This window comes from Gymnoscopelus microlampas, assembly GCF_963454915.1.
Source record: "Gymnoscopelus microlampas genome assembly, chromosome: 10".
Lineage (NCBI taxonomy): Eukaryota > Metazoa > Chordata > Actinopteri > Myctophiformes > Myctophidae > Gymnoscopelus > Gymnoscopelus microlampas.
In genome coordinates, this window is record NC_139947.1 from 24,342,923 (window position 1) to 24,367,807 (window position 24,885).

Genomic DNA, 24,885 nt, shown 5'->3' on the forward strand with positions numbered 1-24,885 from the left:
GTCACTATTTCCAGCTACATGAACCACGTGACCGACGCTGTTTCTGACCCCTCATTGGCGCAACTCTCTAATAGAAGGCTCTGCTACAGACAAGCTGGGACATAGACGGGTTTCCTGTTAGTAAACATGAGAGGAATATGACCGCGCAGAGGAGGGGGAAGCCTATGGGTGCGTTTGGAAATTACGCACCGGAGCACACTCGCCTATTATTTTGTATTGGCCAGTGCGCTCACTGCCGCTCAGGGCTGTATTTTCGAACGCGCCTTTCACCCGGGCATGCGCAGATTGCGCATTCTGCTCTGTGATGACGTCGCGCGGAAATCCGTCTATAGTCCGACACCTAAGTGACACCTAAGTGTCATTGGCTGTCCTGGCTGTCCTTCACTCCTTTAAGCCAATGGCGACAAGAATGGGGAGACGGCCCGCCCCCCGCAGTAACCGTGCTCCGCTCGCTCCCCTCATTCAGTTGTTGTTGCAGACAGTGCAAGTTTTACTGCAGCCTCAGGCAGGAGGGTTAGCCTAAATGCTAGCGTGTTTCTCATTAGACCTAGTTTGGCTATTAAGTTATTATTTGGCCATGTTCACACTGACTTCAATCTTCGCTATTGTTGGGAAGACCCGTGTGGTGTCAAAACATTTTGCCACCACTTATATAAAAAACATTATAGCGTTTAGCGTCGCAGATTCTGTTGCCAGGTTTGGCGAGAGAAACAAGCAATCCGAAAAACAAGTAATCAGGTCTATGAAAACACACACACACACACAGAGCACCTGGTAGAATATGACTTTTCAAGTCATTTCTTTCTTGTTTTTACTGCCTGTTTTTCAGTCAGTCTTTTACTTCATTTTCTAGGGGAGGCGAGATTTTGGTTCCTGCCTCTACGGTGGGTACGCCACTGATAGCATCACAATCATTTGTAACCACTTAGCTTTGGCTATTCAAAAATAGCAGATCTACAAGCTCATAGCGCAGCGCTGAGTGCCGCTATGAGCTTGTAGATCTGCTATTTTTGAAAAATCTTCGAAATCTGTGCATATCTTTGAAATATATATACATTTTTAAAGCAAACATTTTTAACTCAAATCTCTGCTTCTGGGGGTCCCTGGCACAAAACATTTTCAGATGGGGGTCCGCGGCCAAATGTATATCAATTTAGGGGTCCTTGGCATGAAAAAGGTTGAAAACCACTGTTCTAAATGGCAGTGGTTCACAAACTTTTTAGCTCAAGAGTCTTGAGGCTTGGCTCCCGGGGAGACATCAAATTTCTCTTTTGGGTCTCGAGTCCCAAGACTCGAGACCCAAAAGAGTCTTGAGTCAAGACCCAGGCTCCCAGGGAGACATCAAATTTCTCTTTTGGGTCTTGAGTCCCAAGACTTAAGACCCAAAAGAGAAATTTGATGTCTCCCCGGAATCATACGAGGAAGTAAAATGTATAATAAGCAAGAAAGGAAACACGGCCACAATAAATGGATCCAGGGAGAAAGCATGGCAAAGTATTGCCGACAAATTAAATGCGCAGCACAAGTCGTCCAAAAATATATACAATTTATATACAAGTCCATGAATATATAATTCAGTTCAATTCAATTCAATTCAATTTTATTAAAGTGTCAAATCACAACAAGTTGTCTCAAGACACTTTACATGTAGAGAAGAGACCCAACATCCCACCCTGAGCAAGCAATTTTGCGACAGTGGCAACGAAAAACTCCCTCTTAATTCAACAGGAAGAAACGTCAGGCAGACCCTAGGCTCTAGGGCGGGGGCCTTCTGCCTCGACCGTGTTGGGGGAAAGAAGAGAGAGAGAAAGGGAGAGACAGAGGAGAGACAGAAAGAGATACAGTGCAAGCAGTAACAATAACAATAATAGCAAATATAATAGTGTAAGATACTAGCATATGATAGTATAATATAGTACAGCAATAGTGTGTATGCAGTATATAATGGAATAATATAAAAATGTTTAAGATAATATAATATGCGGTATAGTGTAGTGTAGTAGAAGTCCACGGTCGTGTCCAGGTCGTGCTCCATGGAGAGAGGCCCGGTCCGGTCCGCAGTCACAGTCTTGAGCCGCAGCTGGGGGTCCGTAGTAACAGTCCAAAGACTCCATGGAGAGGCCCAGGCCCGGTCCGCAGTCATAGTCTTGAGCCGCAGCTGGGGGTCCATAGTAATAGTCCATGGACCTGCGACGTGGGTGGTAGAAGAAACTCCGGGGAACGAGTCCCCGGTTGTAGAATTAGTGGCAGGCCTTACTAGAGCGTGAATCCGTACAGGGTTAATTACGATTGTACCAATGGGACACAAACCCACACAACCGAAGGGAGGACGGGAAGAGAGAGGACGAGGGGAGAGAGGATGACTATAGGGGGACTGAGTCTATACACTTCGGCTATAGGCTTTATCATAGAGAAAGGTTTTTAGTCTAGTTTTAAATATACAGAGTGTGTCTGCTTTACGGACTGAGACTGGGAGAAGGTTCCACAGCTGAGGTGCTTGAAACTTAAATGCTCTACCTCCTGTTCTAGTTTTTTGGGGGTTTACTGGAACCGTAAGCATTTTTTCATACTGTGGACGCAGTGGTGTTCTGGCTGGTTTACGGGGCTCGATGAGTTCTTTGAGATATACTGGTGCCTGTCCATTGAGAGCCTTGTATGTGAGGAGGAGAACTTTAAACTCTATTCTGTATTTAACCGGGAGCCAGTGCAAAGAGGCCAATGAAGGAGTGATATGATCTCTTCTTCTGGTTCCTGTCAGTATGCGCGCAGCGGCATTCTGGACAAGCTGCAGGCTATTTAGGGACTTACTTGGGCAGCCTGATAGTAAGGCGTTGCAATAGTCCAGCCTAGAAGTAACAAATGCGTGGACAAGTTTTTCTGCATCATTTTGGGACAGAATGTGCCTAACTTTTGCAATATTACGCAGGTGAAAAAAGGCATTTCTTGAAATTTGTTTTATGTGGGACTGAAAGGACATGTCTTGGTCAAACGTGACTCCCAGATTCTTTACAGTGGCCCTGGAGGTCAAGGTAATACCATCTAGGGTAAAATTCTCATCGATTAATTTATCTCTGAGATGCTTAGGGCCGAGTACAATAACTTCAGTTTTGTCCGAGTTGAGGAGTAGGTAATTACGGGTCATCCAACTCTTGATGTCTATAAGACATGCTTGAAGTTTAGCCAGTTGATCTGTTTCATCTGGCTTCATTGATAGATATAATTGTGTATCATCTGCATAGCAATGGAAATTTATAGAGTGTTTCCTAATTATCTCACCTAAGGGAAGCATATATAGAGTGAATAGTATTGGTCCAAGTTAGGCTTAAACATAAGGAGTGTATAGTGAATATTGGAAGTATCGCCTACTAATCTACAATGCCATAGCCTATTATATGCGCCATGCAGCCTACCAATATGTCTGAGTCTGTGCTCAGGAATGTGTCAAAAACAAAAAAATCTCTTCAAGGCTCCATGGAGTGTGTAATTGATAGAAAATAAGTATTTTTTTTTTTGGTTAACCATTCTTTTAAGTGTCTTCTGCAGGGACACTTTGATACATTTCTGAGGCCTGGGATCGAACCTGGGAATTAAGGTTTGCCAGGAAGGCTCTCTGACCATTCAGCTATGGCCACATCACCATCAGAAATTCTAAGGCAGTTCTACTCTGTAACAGTAAAGGGGTTTCAGGGGAAACCAGCAAAATGAGGAATAATATAATAAAAGACTGTCTTGCTAATAAAGCGTCATGTCTCTCATTTTTTACAATGTATTTGATATTACCTTTATATTATTTAATACATTATGCCTTTCATCCTCTACATATTGTCCAGCAACCTTTATGATAAAGGCGAAAAAAGATAGTAGACCCGTGGGAGCCAGGTTACTCAGATGCAGAGGTTTCTGTGCTGGAATTCGAACCCATGATCTTGTGGTCTGAAGTCAAGAGCTCTTCCGACTGAGCTAGGACCACCAGAATACTGGTCAGTACATCTACTCTGTTAAAAATGTCCTGTGTGGTCAAGAGCCCCCCCCCCCCCCCCCCCCCTGGGAAAAAAACTACTTTTTAATTACTGATTAAAGGGCAAGACCACTTTGGTATAGGAGGTTTGGGTTGTGTAGTTACTGTACCTTGCCATCATGATGTAACTCCAAAGGTGGGCAAGAAATCAAAAATAATTTCTCCATTGACTAGAAATTGATAATTTAAAATATGCTCCTCATTGACTTTGTATAGTGAAGAGGGTCTTTTAAACCCGTAACTAATAATTTGTGTGTATATGTATGTATGTATGTATGTAATATGTATGTATGTATGTACTGTATGTATGCACCTGATTCGGATGCTATCAATGCATTGAATGGGAGATTATCACGTTTTATCAGACCATTGAATGGGCAAAGTAGGCGACCTACTTACCTACCCGCGATTTATCAGACCATTCATTGGGTGTTATCAAGACATACTGACCTACCAACGGAGATGACTTAAATAGTTCAGTTTCGGTTTTGGTTTTGGTTGTTTTGGTTTCGGACCATGACGGAGGCGCGCAGTCTCAGGCTCGCCTGAGCCTACTCAGCGCCGTTGGAGTTATGTACCGATAGGCACAGAATCGTAAATATTGTTGTGGGGACTGCTCCGCCTCCAAAGTACACCCCTAGCTGTACTGTGATTGGCTGACTCTATTGGCTGACTCTATTCAGCACTGTGATTGGCTAGCGAGACACATGATGAAAGTAATAACCTCTAAATAGGACTATGCACTTAAAAAAAAACATGTTTTTTGTGAGCTTCCATCACTGTGATGACCACACCGCTCACTTCACACTGGGTGTGATTTTTAAAATATAAAAAAAAATCTGTAATATATTAACAAACATCTAACAACAATATGAACTAGAAAGTACTGTTCCTGAAGAAACAGTGTGGGATCGCTAAGAATGGAAAATCCCATTCGTTTCAATGGGGAAATTCAAAGTGAAATATCTCTAAAAATTTAATACAGATCAAAAATTCAAATGATAGCCGACATGTCCTAAGTAGCCCGAACGTTGTAGAGTTGGAACGGAGTTTCTAGCTAAAAGTATAAAATGTCCCCATGAATGTTTTATTTTAGCAATTAAAAGTGAAATATCTCCAAAAGTACAAATTATTTCAAAAATTAAAATGATAGCCGACATGTCCTGAGTAGGCCGAACGTTGAAGAGTTGGAACGGAGTTTGTAGCTAAAAGTATGAAGGACTAGTTACGGTAAAAAAAAAAAACGGTGGGAATTATCCTCCTATAATTTGACTAACCTCTGTGACTGTGGTGTCTTGGTGTCTTGGAGCGCTCGCTCGCGACACACACAGCTCCGTGGTGTGTGTGTGTGTGTGTGTGTGTGTGTGTGTGTGTGTGTGTGTGTGTGTGTGTGTGGGTGTGGGTGGGTGTGGGTGTGGGTGTGTGTGTGTGTGTGTGTGTGTGTGTGTGCGCGCGCGCTCGTGCTAAACTGTGTGCATTATGTGTCAAACACTGGGGGATGACATTGCCAGGTTTCGCGCCAGAAACAAGCAGCAAGGTCTGTACTTTCGCCTGCGCCCTTCACCGGGGCTTGGGTGCTCATATCCCCCTACGGGTATGGTCTAGTTGGCAATAACAGTAGTGTGATCGCTTTAGCATACCTACACGTGTTTGTTTAAGGACTATGACTCCAAAATAAAGAATGAGGTAAAACAAAAATTCTACCTTTCTACCATTTTTCTAAAAAAGATTCCTGTCCTAATTGGACTACTGATTTGATATTGTTCTGCCTTTTTTCCTTTCGTTTGCGTGTGTATGTGTTCTCATCTGTGCATTCACAATTTACACAGACATGCATGACATGCACATTGCTGCATGTATACATGCATTGCAGACATTTGACCCATTTGCAAATTAGCCTCCTATTTTGTTAGAATTCATTTTCTAAAGCTACAGTCTGAACGTTTTATGTCCGTTGTCTCACTCATCTGAATGAGATAGGTACAGTAATTGCAGTGATGTCCAAAGTACAATAAAGATGGCAGCACATCAAGTGTCAAATCCGGTGCAAATAACTTTATTGACCTCGTCAACCAGTACGTGTCCTACCAGGGAGACGACCTCCAACCACTGCAGATACGGTTAATTATACGGTTGATTATTCAATTAATTGAATAATCAAGAAGCGCATTTAAAAAATGTAAATTAAAATGTTGTATATATCAATGAATCGACATGACATTTTTTAAGTTTGTGTGTGTGTGTGTGTATATGTATATATATGTATATATATATATATATATATATATATATATATATATATATATGTATATATATGTATATATATGTATATGTATATATATGTATATGTATATATATATATATATATATATATATATATATATATATATATATATATATATATATATATATATATATATATATATATATATATATATATATATATATATAAAAATAGCTACTTTAATATGGACTTTCAACGCAATCATTGGAAATTTTAAGTAGCCTCATTTACACACATTACCTTGTCAAAGCCTTCATTTACATTTGCAGTTTCTGTTGGCTAATTAGTGTCCATTTTTAGTTGCTGTTGAATTAATGTGTGAATTAATTAATTAATTAATTAATTAATGTGTGGCTATATATATATATATATAAAATATAATATAATGTTGACATAAAAAAGTTAGAGAACCACATATAACATAAGTGTTTCAGAAAACTTAGGATTTGGAAGACATTTGTAAAGACTTGCCATGATTTTTCAAAAATAGCAGATCTACAAGCTCATAGTGCGGCACTGAGTGCCGCACTATGAGCTTGTATATCTGCCATTTCTTGCTGCTTGCTGCTTCCAGACACCTGACATCTTTCCTTTAACCAACTTGCAAATGTCAGGGACCAGTTATTTCCATAACACTGCACTACGTTTGTGTTTGTGTGTGTGAGAGAGAGAGAGAGAGAGAGAGAGAGAGAGAGAGAGAGAGAGAGAGAGAGAGAGAGAGAGAGAGAGAGAGAGAGAGAGAGAGAGAGAGAGAGAGAGAGAGAGAGAGAGAGAGAGAGAGAGAGAGAGAGAGAGAGAGAGAGAGAGAGAGAGAGAGAGAGAGAGAGAGAGAGAGAGAGAGAGAGAGAGAGAGAGAGCATGTCCGTGCTAGGCTGACTCGTGTGTGAGGATCACAGAGTATAGCTATTACTACTCGACTAGTAGTTGAATAGGCTGTTAACGAGCCAATCAGCCAGAACATTCCACAGCTGGGTAGAGACAATGCTTCTCTACAGGGCCATCAGAGGTAGGCTACTCGCTGCAGCCTAGTATCAGCGAGTGGGGGAGGGGCAAGCGTCCTCACAGCTGCTTGGACACACAGCAATGCAAACTGCGACTCTGTCTGTTAGATGTAGTATCAATTTACTATTTTTAAAAGTTTTTCGCGGGCCGCCATGGACCTTTCCGCGGGCCGCCACCTTGACAAGCCTGCTTTAGAGAATATAGTCTGTTTACAGACTTTATCTTCAACCTGTACATAAGTCAAGAAGCAAAAGACACTAGTATGGAACTCCTTGTTTACTAGGATGGGGTTCAATTCCCTGCGGTGTCTGCTGATTGCATGTTAAGTGTAGTAAGCAAAGTAATATAGCTTTTTATGTTCCAGTAATTAGTCAGTACCAGAGTATTATAGTTTTGAAAAAACAACAACATTAATGCGATTTCAAAAAGCAATTACTATTACAATTATTATTGGCTATATTTGTCATCCAACTGTTAGCTCAATGGGTTGAGACGCAGTATACATGATCCAGAGGCCATGAGTTCAAATCCCATTGATGTCTTTCCTATGATTCTTTCCTTTGCAGACTGGCTTCCAGAAGATCAACTGAAAACTACCAGGAAGGCTGTACTTGTCAGCCATCTGTTAGCTCAATGGGTTGAGACGCAGTATTCATGATCCAGAGGCCATGAGTTCAAATCCCATTGATGTCTTTCCTTTGCAGACTGGCTTCCAGAAGATCAACTGAAAACTACCAGGAAGGCTGTACTTGTCAGCCATCTGTTAACTCAATGGGTTGAGACGCAGTATACATGATCCAGAGGCCATGAGTTCAAATCCCACTGGTGTCTTTACTGTGATGCTTCCCTTTGCAGACTAACTTCTAGAAAAACAAGTTAAAACCACCAGAAAACCTGTAACTCTCAGCCAACAGCATAGCTCAACTGGTAGAGCGTCTGTCCAATAACATGACTTGACTTGACTTGAGTGGGTTCGATTCCCACTCGAGTCAAGTGTCCCCGGTAACTTGGGGCAACGGATAAATTGACTGATATCCTTAGTGATGCTTCCCTTTGCAGACTAACTTCTAGAAAAACAAGTTAAAACCACCAGGAAACCTGTAACTCTCAGCCAACAGCATAGCTCAACTGGTAGAGCGTCTGTCCAATAACATGACTTGACTTGACTTGAATGGGTTCGATTCCCACTCGAGTCAAGTGTCCCCGGTAACTTGGGGCAACGGATAAATTGACTGATATCCTTAGTGATGCTTCCCTTTGCAGACTAACTTCTAGAAAAACAAGTTAAAACCACCAGGAAACCTGTAACTCTCAGCCTACAGCATAGCTCAACTGGTAAAGCGTCTGTCCAATAACATGACTTGACTTGACTTGAGTGGGTTCGATTCCCACTTGAGTCAAGTGTCCCCGGTATCTTGGGGCAACGGATAAATTGACTGATATCCTTAGTGATGCTTCCCTTTGCAGACTAACTTCTAGAAAAACAAGTTAAAACCACCAGGAAACCTGTAACTCTCAGCCAACAGCATAGCTCGACTGGTAGAGCGTCTGTCCAATAACATGACTTGACTTGACTTGAGTGGGTTCGATTCCCACTCGAGTCAAGTGTCCCCGGTAACTTGGGGCAACGGATAAATTGACTGATATCCTTAGTGATGCTTCCCTTTGCAGACTAACTTCTAGAAAAACAAGTTAAAACCACCAGGAAACCTGTAACTCTCAGCCTACAGCATAGCTCAACTGGTAGAGCGTCTGTCCAATAACATGACTTGACTTGACTTGAGTGGGTTCGATTCCCACTTGAGTCAAGTGTCCCCGGTATCTTGGGGCAACGGATAAATTGACTGATATCCTTAGTGATGCTTCCCTTTGCAGACTAACTTCTAGAAAACAAGTTAAAACCACCAGGAAACCTGTAACTCTCAGCCAACAGCATAGCTCGACTGGTAGAGCGTCTGTCCAATAACATGACTTGACTTGACTTGAGTGGGTTCGATTCCCACTCGAGTCAAGTGTCCCAGGTAACTTGGGGCAACAGATAAATTGACTGATATCCGTAGAATAACTTGTAGGAGTGTGCTGGTTCAAATCCAGTACAACAGTTACAGGTTTCCTGGTGGTTTTAACTTGTTTTTCTAGAAGTTAGTCTGCAAAGGGAAGCATCACTAAGGATATCAGTCAATTTATCCGTTGCCTCAAGTTACCGGGGACACTTGACTCGAGTGGGAATCGAACCCACTCAAGTCAAGTCAAGTCAAGTCATGTTATTGGACAGACGCTCTACCAGTTGAGCTAAGCTGTTGGCTGAGAGTTACAGGTTTCCTGGTGGTTTTAACTTGTTTTTCTAGAAGTTAGTCTGCAAAGGAAAGCATCACAGTAAAGACACCAGTGGGATTTGAACTCATGGCCTCTGGATCATGAATACTGCGTCTCAACCCATTGAGCTAACAGATGGCTGACAAGTACAGCCTTCCTGGTAGTTTTCAGTTGATCTTCTGGAAGCCAGTCTGCAAAGGAAAGAATCATAGGAAAGACATCAATGGGATTTGAACTCATGGCCTCTGGATCATGTATACTGCGTCTCAACCCATTGAGCTAACAGTTGGATGACAAATATAGCCTTCCTGGTAGTTTTCAGTTGATCTTCTGGAAGCCAGTCTGCAAAGGAAAGAATCATAGGAAAGACATCAATGGGATTTGAACTCATGGCCTCTGGATCATGAATACTGCGTCTCAACCCATTGAGCTAACAGATGGCTGACAAGTAAATCCGAAATAATCACTAAGTGTGGAGGCCAAAATCGTCCCCCCAAAAACCTGTTAGGAGTACGTTTCAGGCAATTTAGAGTTGATTGGTAGTACTTTGTAGTGACTTTTTTGGTCCCTAACACCACAAATGGTTTACATACTCTTTACGAATGTCTTACGCATCATTTGCTTAACATGAATGATAATTCTAGTAATTGTTTGGTGTCTGCATTCATGAAAGCCAGGTAGTTTGCAACAGGTAAGGAGAAAGTCCACATTAACAGACAGTCATAAATGATGAACTGTCTTCACTTTACTGTAGGGCACATAATAACATGTACAAAGGATTTATAGATATTTTAGGAATGTTTTACAAAGCATGTTAAACATGAACAAACACATTAACAGACAGTTGTAAATGATGAACTGTCTTCACTTTACTATAGGGCACATAATAACATGTACTAAGGATTTATAGATACTTTAGGAATGTTTAACAAAGCATATGTTAAACATGAACAAGCTACCAATAGCTTGTATATATTATGTAACATCAGTTACAAATGATTATTTAATAATCATTTACAGATGTATTATACATGGCTTATTCATGAATAGTTACTAATACCTTTATAGATGATTTGTAACCGTAGTTATAAAGGTTTTAGTAATCATTTACGAATGTCAATAAACAGGTTGTTAATGATTTGTTAATAGTCTACAAACTGCTTATAAACGTTTATAAATGCTTTAGAATGGGTCGTTACAAATGATTTAATAATCTTTCACAGATGTATATAAATGGCTTATTCATGAATAGTTCACTACTTACTAATATTTACAAATGATTTGTAACTGTAGTTATAAAGGTTTTAGTAATCATTTACGAATGTCAACAAACAGGTTGTTAATGATTTGTTAATAGTCTACAAACTACTTATAAACGTTTATAAATGCTTTATAACAGGTCATTATTGTAAAGTGCTACCAAAGTCCAACGCTCGATGAATGTTAGGGACCAAAAAAAAAGTCACTACCAATCAACTTTAAATTGCCTGAAACGTACTCCTAACAGGTTTTTGGGGGAACATTTTTTTTTTTCGTTTCGGTAGTGTCACTACCGAAACGGAAAAAAAATGACTAAGTCCAGAGCTCGATGAATGTTAGGGACCAAAAAAAAAGTCACTACCAATCAACTTTAAATTGCCTGAAACGTACTCCTAACAGGTTTTTGGGGGAACATTTTTTTTTTCGTTTCGGTAGTGTCACTACCGAAACGGAAAAAAAATTACTAAGTCCAGAGCTCGATGAATGTTAGGGACCAAAAAAAAAGTCACTACGGGTAAATACAACATTATGAACATAAAGATAAAATAAACCACATAAGGGGAAATGCAACACTATGAACAAAGAATTAAACAAACCATGTAAGGGTAAATACAACACAATGAACATAAAGAATAAAACATAAAACCATAAAGGGTAAATACAACACTATGAACATAAATAAAACAGACAATATAAAATGGTAAATACAACACTATGAGTAGGGCACTGCAGGGAATTGAACCCAATTGAACAAAAGACGCTTCCTTACACTGTTACATCTTTTCAAAATATCCATTCCTATGCAAGGCCCAGTAGCAAACAAAAAAGCACACAACCCCGCAAGCTATTCCGCCCTACGTACACACAACACTCACTCACACGATCAGGTGGCAATAAGGTGAGTTTGCAATGAGCCAATATTCACAACGCCTCTTTGCAAACAACAGAATTCCACGATCCACCTCCCTTAAAGGAGCATACATCCCATCTTAATGCCCACTCTGTGCTACAGCGACACAAACACAAAGACAGACACACGTAGGCACCAGCGAACGCAAAGCCCCGCGCAACGGCTGGGGTCTCGGGGGGCGTAGTCCCCCGAGACTCTAGTAAATGGACAAAGTGGTTAAAATGTTTATGATGCTACCTTAACTACTCTAGCTGGGAACCCCCTGAAATCCCCCCAAGGACCCCTGGGGGTCCCCGGACCCCACTTTGAGACAGGCTAAGAGCTTGTAGCTGCGTTAGCATTTGGAACCGTATCCATCACACTAAGAGCTGGTGTGTGGACTTCACGTCTGATAAACCATTACAATACCAGTGGTCTTCAAACTTTTACGTTTCAAGGACCACCATAACGGGTCCATTTGTTTCTATTTGTACACTAAAGAGTTACAGACCTGTAATGGTCCATTTGGTCATCAACAATTATAATGATAATGAAGGATCCCAACCCTACACAATGAACATAAAGAATAAAACAAACCATGTAAGGGTAAATACAACAGTATGAACATAAAGATAAAATAAACCACATAAGGGGAAATACAACACTATGAACAAAAAATTAAACAAACCATGTAAGGGTAAATACAACACAATGAACATAAAGAATAAAACATAAAACCATAAAGGGTAAATACAACACTATGAACATAAATAAAACAGACAATATAAAATGGTAAATACAACACTATGAGTAGGGCACTGCAGGGAATTGAACCCCATCCCGGTAAACCAGGAGAACCACACCAGAGCCTTTGTTTTTATGTTGTTATTTACAAATCACATGGTAACATTCACTCATTTACATTTCAACAGTAAAGTCACTTCACAATTTTCAATGTAGATATTCATCTATACTCTTTGACCAGAGTGACTCACAATAAACAAGGTAAACAACATACATAGAAAACAGAGACAGTGTAGTGTCTCAGTAAACTAGGATCACAGGTAAACCAAGAACCTAGCATCAGTCTACACGGTATAATAAATTAATCTGTACATAGAAACTATAGGATGCCGGGTCAACAAATGAACCCAGCATCTGAGGTATTTTTTACTTTACTGGAGTATTTCCAATGTTCAGTACTTTTACTCCACCACACCTCAGAGGCAAATATTGTACTTTTACTCCACTACAATTATTTGAAACCTTTAGTTACTTTGTAGATTTTGATTATTACTACAAAACATACAAACATTAACCCTATTTAAACTTTGGCCATTTGAAAATAGCAGATCTACAAGCTCAAAATGCATCTAAGTGCTACAGGATGAGGTGGAGTCTGAAGATGAGTCTCTTCACATTACAACAATTATGAGCTACGCTGTTGGTCACAGAATTCCTGAAGCAGCACAGCTGTACAGTTACAGATAATGAGCCTATTGAGATCAGATACGGTAATGTTTAGTGATATAGCGCCTTTATAAAAAAAAAGAAGAAAGCAATAAATAAAGAAATAAATACAATAAAAAAAACATCACATTCAAATACAGTAAATGGAAGTTAAAACAAAACATACATTACAACTGAAATATTTTTTGTGCAAATATTACATAATTTCCAATGATATTATCCATCAAAGACTAATGCTAATGTAATTTTGACAAGCCTATGAAGTCATGACGACCAAGAAGAAAACAGGAAAACAATAACCCAAAATACATGTCAATAATTAACATTACAACAATAAAAAAGGAGAAAAACTAAAACAAAATACAGATAAGATACAATAAACTAACAGATATTCAAATTAATATTTGCACAAAAAAAAAAACTTTAGTTTATCCACTTAACAAGGCTGCCATGTTAAAGGACAAGTCCGGACTAGAATAACAGCCTTTTTTCCTACTTTTATTGATCCCAAATGACTGGCCATGGAAAATTCATTAACAGGCCATAAATAGGTAGCCATGTTTTCACTCCACACAAACTTTAAGGAAAACTCCTTAGACAGAGACTAAGAAAATATATTTGCATTTTATTTGTTCATGCTCATAAAGAGCTCCAAGTGCTAAAAGTGAAAAGTGCAGCAGCAAACGTTTGGGTCAAAGGACCATCGTCAGTGCCTCGCCTACTGACCGCCGTGAATAATGAAGCTTTACCCGCAAATGACAACACATAAATCCACATCACATACAGCGCCTATGGTCATATGTGATGTGGACTGACGTGATGAAGACTTACATGCAAATGAATTATAAGAGAAGTGAAATGATAAGATGAGACGCAAATCAAATTACGCAAAATTATACAAGACATAAATCCACATCACATACTACACTACACTACACTACACCAGACATACACTATGGTTATATGTGATGTGGACTGACGTAATGAAGCTTTAACCGCAAATGATTAGATCTGATGATATAGCACTGACGATGGTCCTATGACCTATATGTGTGTTGCTGCACTTTTCACTTTGAGCACTTGGATCACTTTATGATCATGAAAAAATAAAACAAAAATTGATTTTCTTAATCTCCGTCTATAAATCTTCCTCTTTTTCCTTTTAGTTTCCTACAATTTTTAAAATAAAACATTTACAGAAATAAAAAGTTCTTATATTTCAAAAGAACCTCATAGATTTAAGGCAACAAATGGACCCTGGTCCGCTGTTTCCCAAGTTATGGGTCTGGACTCAATTGTGGACACATTTTCTTGAGTCATGAGATATCCGTTGGTTCTGCACGGAGCAGATACGACATATTGGAATATTGTTGCTGTCCCAAAAACATAAAAAGTGAAAATAGCCGATCTACAAGATCAATGTCACGAAAATAATCAAAAACATTCAAAAGAATGTATTTTAAGAAAATGCTAAATAAGAAATTCCATAAAGAAAAGAAAATAGAGTGAAAATCTCCAAGAGTGAAGATCTACAAGCTCACAAGCGCAAACAAATTTCATAAAGTAAATAATAAAAAAAGCAATTCCATAAAGTAGGGGAAAAATATTAGCAAACATTTATTTATTTTCTTCATTAAATATTCCTCTTTCAACTAAAACTTACATTTAGTTGAAATTTAAACCAGTGATTCTCCACCCAAGTCATTGTCAAAAACAAAGATCTAATATAAAAAAGTGATACCAATTAAATAAGTTGGTTCCAATGGATTGATTGGTCATTAAAGCATGCTCTGAAAAGGCCCACCCATCTGTCCACTTCCAGAATAAGGTTGAGAAGCACTGATTTACACATTTCAAAGATCTACAACATCAAAACATAACCCTATTGATTAACGCTCTGTACATGAGCAAAATGTAGTTAAGTTTCACAATTAAGATTGTTTTTTAAAGGGTTTAAAGGGTTATTTTATTCAACACTTCTTAAAGCTCTGTGGATTTTTTGTTTTACTTTTTTTTTAAAATGACAACCTGATAATGCATTTAATCATCGGGTAAACAATACATCATATTTTTATCAAAAAAACAAAGCCAAAATATCCACAGAACTTACAAGTGTGAAATACAATCTTGACTCTTCCAAACAAAAACATTTAGAAATTTGTAATAATTTAATCATTTACAGACCATAAATGTGAAGCCATGTTAACATCTTTATACAAAAGGAAAACCGGTTGAAGAAAAGACTCACTCCACAAAAACCTTAAGAAAAACACCTTAGACAGAGACTAAAAAAATATATTAGTGTTTTATTCGTTCATGCTCATAAAGAGCTCCAAGTGCTAAAAGTGAAAAGTGCAGCAGCAAACGTTTGGGTCAAAGGACCATCGTCAGTCCCTCGCCTATTGACCGGCATGAATAATGAAGCTTTACCCACAAATGACAACACATAAATCCACATCACATACTACACTACACTGCACTACGGTCATTATGTGATGTGGACTGACGTGATGAAGCTTTAACGGCAAATGATTACATCTGATGATATAGCCTGACGATGGTCCTACGACCTAAATGTGTGTTGCTGCACTTTTCACTTTGAGCACTTGGAGCACTTGAACATAGAAAAAATAAAATAAAAATATATGTTCTTAGTCTCTGTCTAAGGAGTTTTCCTTAAGGTTTTTATGGAGTGAGTCTTTATTTCTGCCAGTTTTCATTTGTTTTTGAGATCAGTCAGTAAATATTCCTCTTTCCTTTTAGTATCCTACATTTGTTTTACATGAATAAAATAAAATATTTAGAGTAGTAAAACATTCTTATGTTTCAAAAGAACCCGATACATTTAAAAACAAAAATCAAAGAAATTCCATTTAAAATATTAAAATAAGAGTAATGAAAATAGCAGATCTACAAGCTCGGCTTGTAGATCTGCTATTCTCACTAGGTCCCAGGGAGACATCACATTTCTCTTTTGGGTCTCGAGCTAAAACGCTGAAATGTTTACATTCCAGTGTGTTTTTGCCATGGCTTGTTTATTGATAATTTCAGATCCAGATTCAAACAGTGACTATTTTTCCTGGGGTCAAATAGTAAAATTAATATGAATTAAAAGCACATATAAGAAGCAAGCAAAATAGAACATGTGCTATTTCGTGAAACAACAAATCTAAGCAATAAATTAGAAACAAAAAAAAAAAAGAGGTTGTGAAAATAGATTTACATACTCGTTGTGAGCTTGCAAATCTATTATCTTCACTAGTTTGGGTCCTGAGCTAAAAGGTTTGGGAACCTCTGCAGTGGCACAATGCCTGGTAGCTGTTAAATATAGAGCTTACACATTTTGAATGACATCAGTTATGACTGTAATGTTTAGAATGCAATCACACAGTTATGACTAATGTTTATTTTATTTTCCGGGAGTAATACAGTCTACAGTGACTTAACTGCCTCTTACACAGTGTCACAGTGGCTGCTAGCTGATGCCTATGAGTTCAATTCAAAGTTTACAATTTTAAATGGTGCATTTATCTATAGTACCTTTAACCAAAGCACTTTGTAATGTGCATTACATTCACCAACATACTTACCAGGGGGAGAAATAGAGAGATGAGAGGGATAGAGAGACAGAGAGAGAGATAGAGAGACTTGTATAATTTACATCATTTGTGTACGATTGACATAAATTATACGAGGCGCATATGACGCAATGGCAGCAGCATTCTTTGCTTCATGTTCTCTGCATCAGTCTCAGTCCAGCATCAGTCCATTTTCTTCATTATTCTCCTGCCAAATGACGAGCATTGTACGCAACCAACGTGAAACGAAGTCCACATCACATACTGGTCATATGTATCGTTTATATTATTATTATTATTATTATTATGATGTGATGTGGATTGACGTGATGAAGCTTTACTCGCAAATGACGGCACAAATAACGAGTAACTATACGTGATGCACATGCCGACATCCGTCAAACACCTTCACATCACATACTGGTCATATGTGATGTGGATTGGCGTGATTAAGCTTTAACGCAAATGACGCAACGCAAAATCAATTGTGCCAATATTTGTCAGCAATACAGCAACAGCATGAGTGACATTAGTACACAACATACAACACTATGAATGACATTAGTAAACATACAACACTATGAATAACATTAATACACAACATACAACTGGTTATTCCTGTTGCTTGTGTTGTATCATACAGCACAAGCAACAGGAATAACCAAAGTCATTAACCCTTTAAGACCTGAAGCCGATTCTACATGTCTCCTAAATCCCAACAGTTTTCTGAAAAACATAAGTTTCTATATCAGTGGTTATCAAACTTGTTCATGTCAAGGACCCCAAAAATGATATGTATTTGGCCGCGGACACCCATCAAAATATTTTGTTCCACGGACCCCCCCAGAAGCAAAGATTTGAGTTAAAAAATATTTGCTTTAAAAATATATATATTCAAAGATTTGCACACATTTTCACGAATTTTCAAAAATAACAGATCTACAAGCTCATAGCGCGGCACTCAGTGCTGCGCTATGAGCTTGTATATCTGCTATTTTTGAATAGCCAAAGTGTAAAATAAAGCTTTTTAGCTCAAATCTAAAAATGACACAGTTCCAGGTCTTAATAGGTTAAATGCATATGATATGAATGATGGCCCTACATCTCTCCCTGTTCTGACCTACTGTAAAGAACGGCGTGTACCTCGCCTAAAAGAAAAAATTGCCGACCGATGTGAATGACGAGCTATCCGCAAATGTCGTGAAATAATCACAATATCACATAAATCCACATCACATAAGACCAGTAATGTGATGTTATTATTATTATTATTATTATTATTATTATTATTATTATTATGTGATGTGGATTGACGTGATGAAGCTTTACTCGTAAATAGCCTGAAACGGTACAACGGCAATTAAATTACGCGAAACGACACACAACGTAAACGACGACATGCATCACATACCTCCACATATGTTCATATGTGACGTGGACTAACGTGATGATGTTTTACCCGCATATGTTGTGAAATGACACAACACAACACATACATCACATCAATGCACATCACATACGGCCCCCCTGTACGGTCATATGTGATGTGGGCTGACGTGATGAAGACTTACCTGCATATGACGGAAGCGACGTGAAATCAAATGTAATTTTTACCCGCATGTGTTGTGAAATGACAACACATACATCACATCAATCCACATCACATACTACACTACACTACACTACACCATGGACTTATGTGATGTGGGCTGACGTGATGAAGACTTACCTGCACGGATGTGACGTGAAATCCTGAGACGCGACGCAAATCAAATTACTTAACGCAAAATGCTACGAGACATAAATCACACAAACGCTGGCCGTGACCCAATAATAAAAAACACTGGTCCAGTCCCTTCTTACTTATTCTTCAAGAATGACGGGCATTGAACGCAAACGACGCAAACCGCTGGCCTGCCACCCGTTAAATGACGCAACGCAAGCGGCGCTACGCGAACAACGCTGATAGTGCAAATTTTACGGTTAAAGCTAAAAAAAATGTTTAGTTGATACTATGACAGGGCAAAAAAAGCTATATTTTGAACTTTATCAAAAATAGATAAAGCACAAATAGGTTTAACTATGCAAGTTTGCTATGTGACCAAGAGCCACATATACTATACCCTGTCACTATATTATACAACCTAGTATACATACACTGTACCCCGTCACTATATTATACAGCTTAGCGTAGGCCTACACTGTACCCTGTCATTACATAAACAGCCTGGTATACGTATACTGTCAGTTCTACAAATGGAACCAAATGGACCAGTGACGGGTCCATTTGTACACACAAAAACCACAAGACACACGGAAACAAAAAGGTTATAACTTTATTCAAGCAAATAATGAAGAGAAAAGAGGGGAAGTTAAAGTATGGAGGTCAGGCAGAAACCGTGTATGTCCAAAATTGTTACTTTTTAAAATGGACACAAAATAACCTGTGTTCCAATGGATCCAATGTAATTATCATGATCTTTGCGTTGTGAGCTTGTAGATCGGCTGTTTGTACTGCTTTAGTGTGTGACTGTCACACGGTATGACCAAGTAAAGAAATGTATTTAAGACTCATACATACATATATATACACATACATACATACATACATACATACATACATACATACATACATACATACATACATACATACATACATACATACATACATACATACATACATACATACATACATACATACATACATACATACATACATACATACATACATACATACATACATACATACATACATACATACATACATACATACATACATACACATATACACATACACATACACATACACATATACATATATATATATATAGATACAAGGTTTCTGCCCGACAACCAATGATAGACCGTGTCACTACTATCACTTACCTTGAACAGCAGCCACGACTCAAACAGCAAATGAAATTAAAAAACACTAAGAAAGAAGCAAATGACACATCGCACATCATTTGCCTTCTCTTTTAGTTTGCACAGACCTACAGCATAGATGACTGTAAACACGGTGTTAATGGGGCTACATGCTACCATAATGATACCAGACATAAATCACATAGCTCCACATCACATACATTTGTACACACAAACCACTAGTGAAGAACTAGTGCAATAGACAGGCAAGAAGAAATAAATGTGTTTGTGAAAAGAAAGATAGACAAAAACAAAAAATCGATCAAATAACTCAGACACAAAAGTAAATAAAAACAAATAATTTTGTTATTGCTTTATTAAAGCAAAGAATAGAGAAAAAGAGGAGAAGTTACGACCACATATGGTCGTATGGGATGTGGACCGATGTGATCAAAGCTTTGGGCGCAAATGACGTGAAACAATAAATAAAATCACATAAATCCACATCACAGAAAGGCACATGGTCCTATGTGATGTGGACCGACGTGATGAAGCTTTACCCACAAATGACGCGATGCAAATGACGTGAAACGATAGACGACGCAAATGACCTCATACATGGTATGGTAGCATGTAGCCCCCTTAACAAGCAGCAGCTGCAATCAAAAGGTTCCTACCTTCCTGCCATCTTCACTTACGGACGTCTTCTTCTTGTCATCTTCGTGTTCTGTAAAGACACAAAAAAGAAAACAAAAACGTTGAGTTGAGCAGGCCTTACAGGGTGACATTTTGGAAGCCAAGAAGATGGTCTGTAGAGCCATAAGCTGGTCACTGACAGGGCTGTGCCACCATTATGGCATTTTACTTGAGTAATTGTCACAAATAATTGCGATTAAGGATTTAATTGTATTGTACATGAACATTGAATATGTTTGAAAATAAATCAACATTTTTGTAACCAGAAGAGTGGGCACCCGGGAAAAGTGGGCACTTCAACGTGTAATTGGCCATTTCTATTCCTCAAAGTAAGTAATTAAGTAACTTAAAGGAGTAGTTCACCCACAAAATGACTTATTTTCTATCAATTGCACACGCCATGAAGCCTTGAATTCATGGATTTGTTTTTGTCGCATTCCTATGCCAATAATTAGATTCCCGTCTCCTAGCGGCTAATGTATCCGGTACCGGAAATACACCCGGTCATCAAATTATTGGCTTAGTAATGAGACAAACTAAAACAAAATCATGAATTCAAGGCTTCATGGGGTGTGCAATTTATAGAAAATAAGTAATTTTTGGGGTGAACTACTCCTTTAAGTACATGATTTGAAGATGCTTGACTGGCCTACAGCCACTGTGGGCATAAAACAATACATTTTAGGTCTGATAATGATGTACTCACCCGTACATGTTCACATCATGTATACTTTACATTACTTAAAAAGGGATAGTTCACACAAAAACGTCCTTCTTTTCTATCGATTAGTCACCCCATGGAGCCTTGAATTATGGACCGGTAGGCAGCGCTTCCGGTAGGAGACACAAAGGAGACTCTTTGTGTCTCCTACCGGAACCGCTGCCGGTCATCAAATTATTGGTTTAGGAATCAGACAAAAACAAAAACATATTTATTCAAGTCTCCATGGGGTGACTAAGCCATAGGAAAAAGTGTTTTAAACTATCCGTTTAAGACAGGGGTCATCAATGTTTTCAGGCCAAGGACCCCCTAGCTGAGAGAGAGATGAAGCAGGGATCCCCTCTATATTGTATAAAATTGTGTTTGAGATAAACTTTTGCTGCTCTTTTTTCCCTCTACACCTATAACTCTTTGCTAAAAATAGCCGATCTACAAGCTCACTATGCCTTGCAGCGCGAGGCGTTGTGAGCTTGTAGATCTGCTATTTTTGGCTTAAGTTCTCCTCAGCAAAAGGATGCTAGGGTTCAAGTGGTTAATGTAAAAAAGATTTGGTGGACCCCCTGTAGTAACTCTTTGTCCGGAATTCAAAAATAAATTACATTTGTATTCATAATGTTCCAATGCTCAACGACTAACACAGTTAAATCTTTGATCGCAATCATTTATGTGACAATGAATCGTCAACTTCCATTTTGTAATGGTGACACAGCCCTGGTTTATAATGGCCAGCAGTGGTGGAAAAAATACTGATTTGTTTTTACTTAAGTAAAAGTATCACTACTGCCATGTAGAAATACTCTGTTACAAGTAAAAGTCCGGAATTCAAAATTCACTTGAGTAAAAGTACAAAGGTACTGGTATCAAAATGTACTTAAAGTACCAAAAATAAAAAGTACTCATTAAGTAGAATATCCCCTTTCACAAGTTTTCAAAATATATTAAAATCTTTTGAAAATAGCAGATCTACAAGCTCACAATGCGTCGCATCGCAACGCATTGTGAGCTTGTAGATCGGCTATTTTCAAATGGCCGAAATGTATGTAGGGCTGAAGTGGTTAATACATTTTTTTGTAATTATAATCAAAATCTACAAAGTAACTAAAGTTTTCAAATAAATGTAGTGAAGTAAAAAGTACAATTTTTGGATCCGAGATGTAGTGGGAGTAAAAGTTAAAGTATTGAAATTTGGAAATACTCAAGTAAAGTACAAATCCCTTGAAATTGTACTTTATACAGTACTCAAGTAAATGCACCTAGTTATTTTCCACCACTGCTGGCCTGGTGTGAACCAGGTACGTACCGTGTGGGGTCTCCCGCCGCTCGGTTGAAGATAGCTGGTATTAATAGAGCCGCGTAGGTTGTATGGCACCACGTCCCGAGCACCGTACGCCTTGTATCTCCAACGGAGAACGTTCGTTGGCACCGTTATACGTTTCAGCTCTCAGGGCTCGTTGCTGTGTGTAAGTTCCATCTTCCTGCCCCTTGTCCTGAGTTACAGACACTCTATTACCAGCTATCTCCTGATGACTCCATCCATCCAGGACCTTCACTGAAGAACTCATACAGCGAGTCAAACGCTGAGTCATAGCTAGAAGCCATGACTCAGCGTTTTTAACTAACTGTATGAAGTAGATTTAGTCCACTCTGCAGAAGGTCACCACATGATTAACCTGCAAGACACAGATATACACCAATATTACATTTAATATATTGTAGAATATTAAGATTGTAAAAAAAAGAAGAACCAAACAAAAGACATTATATACTCCTTAAAGGTAAGGGTAATTTTTGGTATTTTTAGTTTTTTTGTTTGTTAAAAGGTTAAAGTATTATATTCTGATAGTAATCATTGCTACAGAGCGTTTGTTTGGTCACAGGGGTCTCTCCAGCTCTTTAATAAACAGTACATGTTCAGGTAGGTGACAACATTTAAGCCAATCAGGAGAGGGCACTGAAAATGCATGTTCTGTTTAATAAAGAGCTGGAGAGACATGAAGACTCCTTTTACTGAACAAACACTCTATAGCAATGAGTACTATCACAATATAGAGCTATTTAACACTTATTTTAACCAATGTAAATCACTTACCCTACCTTTAAGTTTTTTAGGCTAGTGTTCGAAACTGTCGGGCAGAAATCTCTCGTCCTACTAGATCTATACTACAGCGTCGCATAAAGCATCAACAGTAGAAGATCTACAAGCTTGAAACGTGGCTTAAAGCGACACGTTTTGAGCTTGTAGATCTGCTACTTTTGCCATTTTTGAATCCTGAAAAGGTTTTGGACATAATGAGGTTTCATCCCGATGGAGACAATATTATAGTTTCATCTTAGCCTTGGATCAAGACTCCTCATTATTGTTATCGATTTTGATATCGATATTCATTTTAGATTAATCTAAAGAGTAAATAGAGTTTTGAATCTCCGGTTACAATGTAGCACTGTTATCTCTCCTAATAGGCTTTTACATTTGTTTTGTTCTAGATATTTTATGAAAAGTATGACATGTGAAAGGTGCTGTACAAATAAGGTTTTATTATTATGATCTAGCCCTGGTCCAAAGCGTCAGTGAGTTCTCTCTAACGCTCTGCCAGGAGCTCTGCTCTGCTTATAGACAAGGAATTCCACTGCCCTGCGAGGGCTCCAACTGTAGTACAAATAAACAAAACCCCTTCACTACTCTCCAAAACAGAGGTTGTTTTATGTTGTTTAAAGTCGATTCTCGGAGGTGGGAAGCCTCTCAGCACCCCACCTTCTCTGTAAAATACACTTTTTGGCCAGAAAAGAAAATATTTCACCGGAAGAAAAGGATGTTTTTGGTTGCTCCACTGCGCCCTCTACAGATCTGGTCAATGGATTTTTTCTATTGACCAGATTTTGCCTTCAGGTGAAATATTTTCTTTTCTGGTCAAAAAGTGTATTATACAGAGAAGGTGAGGTGCTGAGAGGCTTCCCACCTCCGAGAATAGACGTTTAGCAACACAAAACAGTCTTTGTTTTGGTGAGTAGCGAAGTGGTTTTGTTTATTTGTACTACAGTTGAAGCCCTCGTAGCCCTGGTCCAGAGCGTTAGTGAGTTCTCTCTAACGCTCTGCCAGGCGCTGGGCTCTGCGCTTGTACAAGGTAGTGAAAATAAACAAAACCATTTCGCTACACACCTAAACAAAGGTTGTTTTGTGTTGTTGAAAGTCTGTTCTCGGAGGTGGGAAGCCTCTCAGCACCGCACCTTCTCTGTATAATACACTTTTTGGCCAGAAAAGAAAGTATATCACCGGAAGAAAAAAAAGTTTTTGGTTGCTCCACTGCGCCCTCTACAGATCTGGTCAATGGATTTTTTCTATTGACCAGATTTTGCCTTCCGGTGAAATATTTTCTTTTCTGGCCAAAAAGTGTATTTTACAGAGAAGGTGGGGTGCTGAGATGCTTCCCACCTCCGAGAATAGACTTTCAACAACACAAAACAGTCTTTGTTTTGGTGAGTAGTGAAGTGGTTTTGTTTCTTTTTTACTACAGTTGGAGCCCTCGCAGGGAAGTGGAATTCCTCGTCTATAAGCAGAGCCGAGCGGCTGGCAGAGCGTTAGAGAGAACTCAACTCACTAACGCTCTGGACCAGGGCTAATCCTATGATCTATTACATTCTTGAACACTCCAAAAAAATAGTGTGTGTAGTTAGTTCCATGTTAAAGTCTCAAACATCTTGATAAATGTATATTACTCTATATAAGTGTTTATCCCAAAGCTACAGATGTTATCCCACCATACGGACCCTTTGTGTTCAGTAATATTC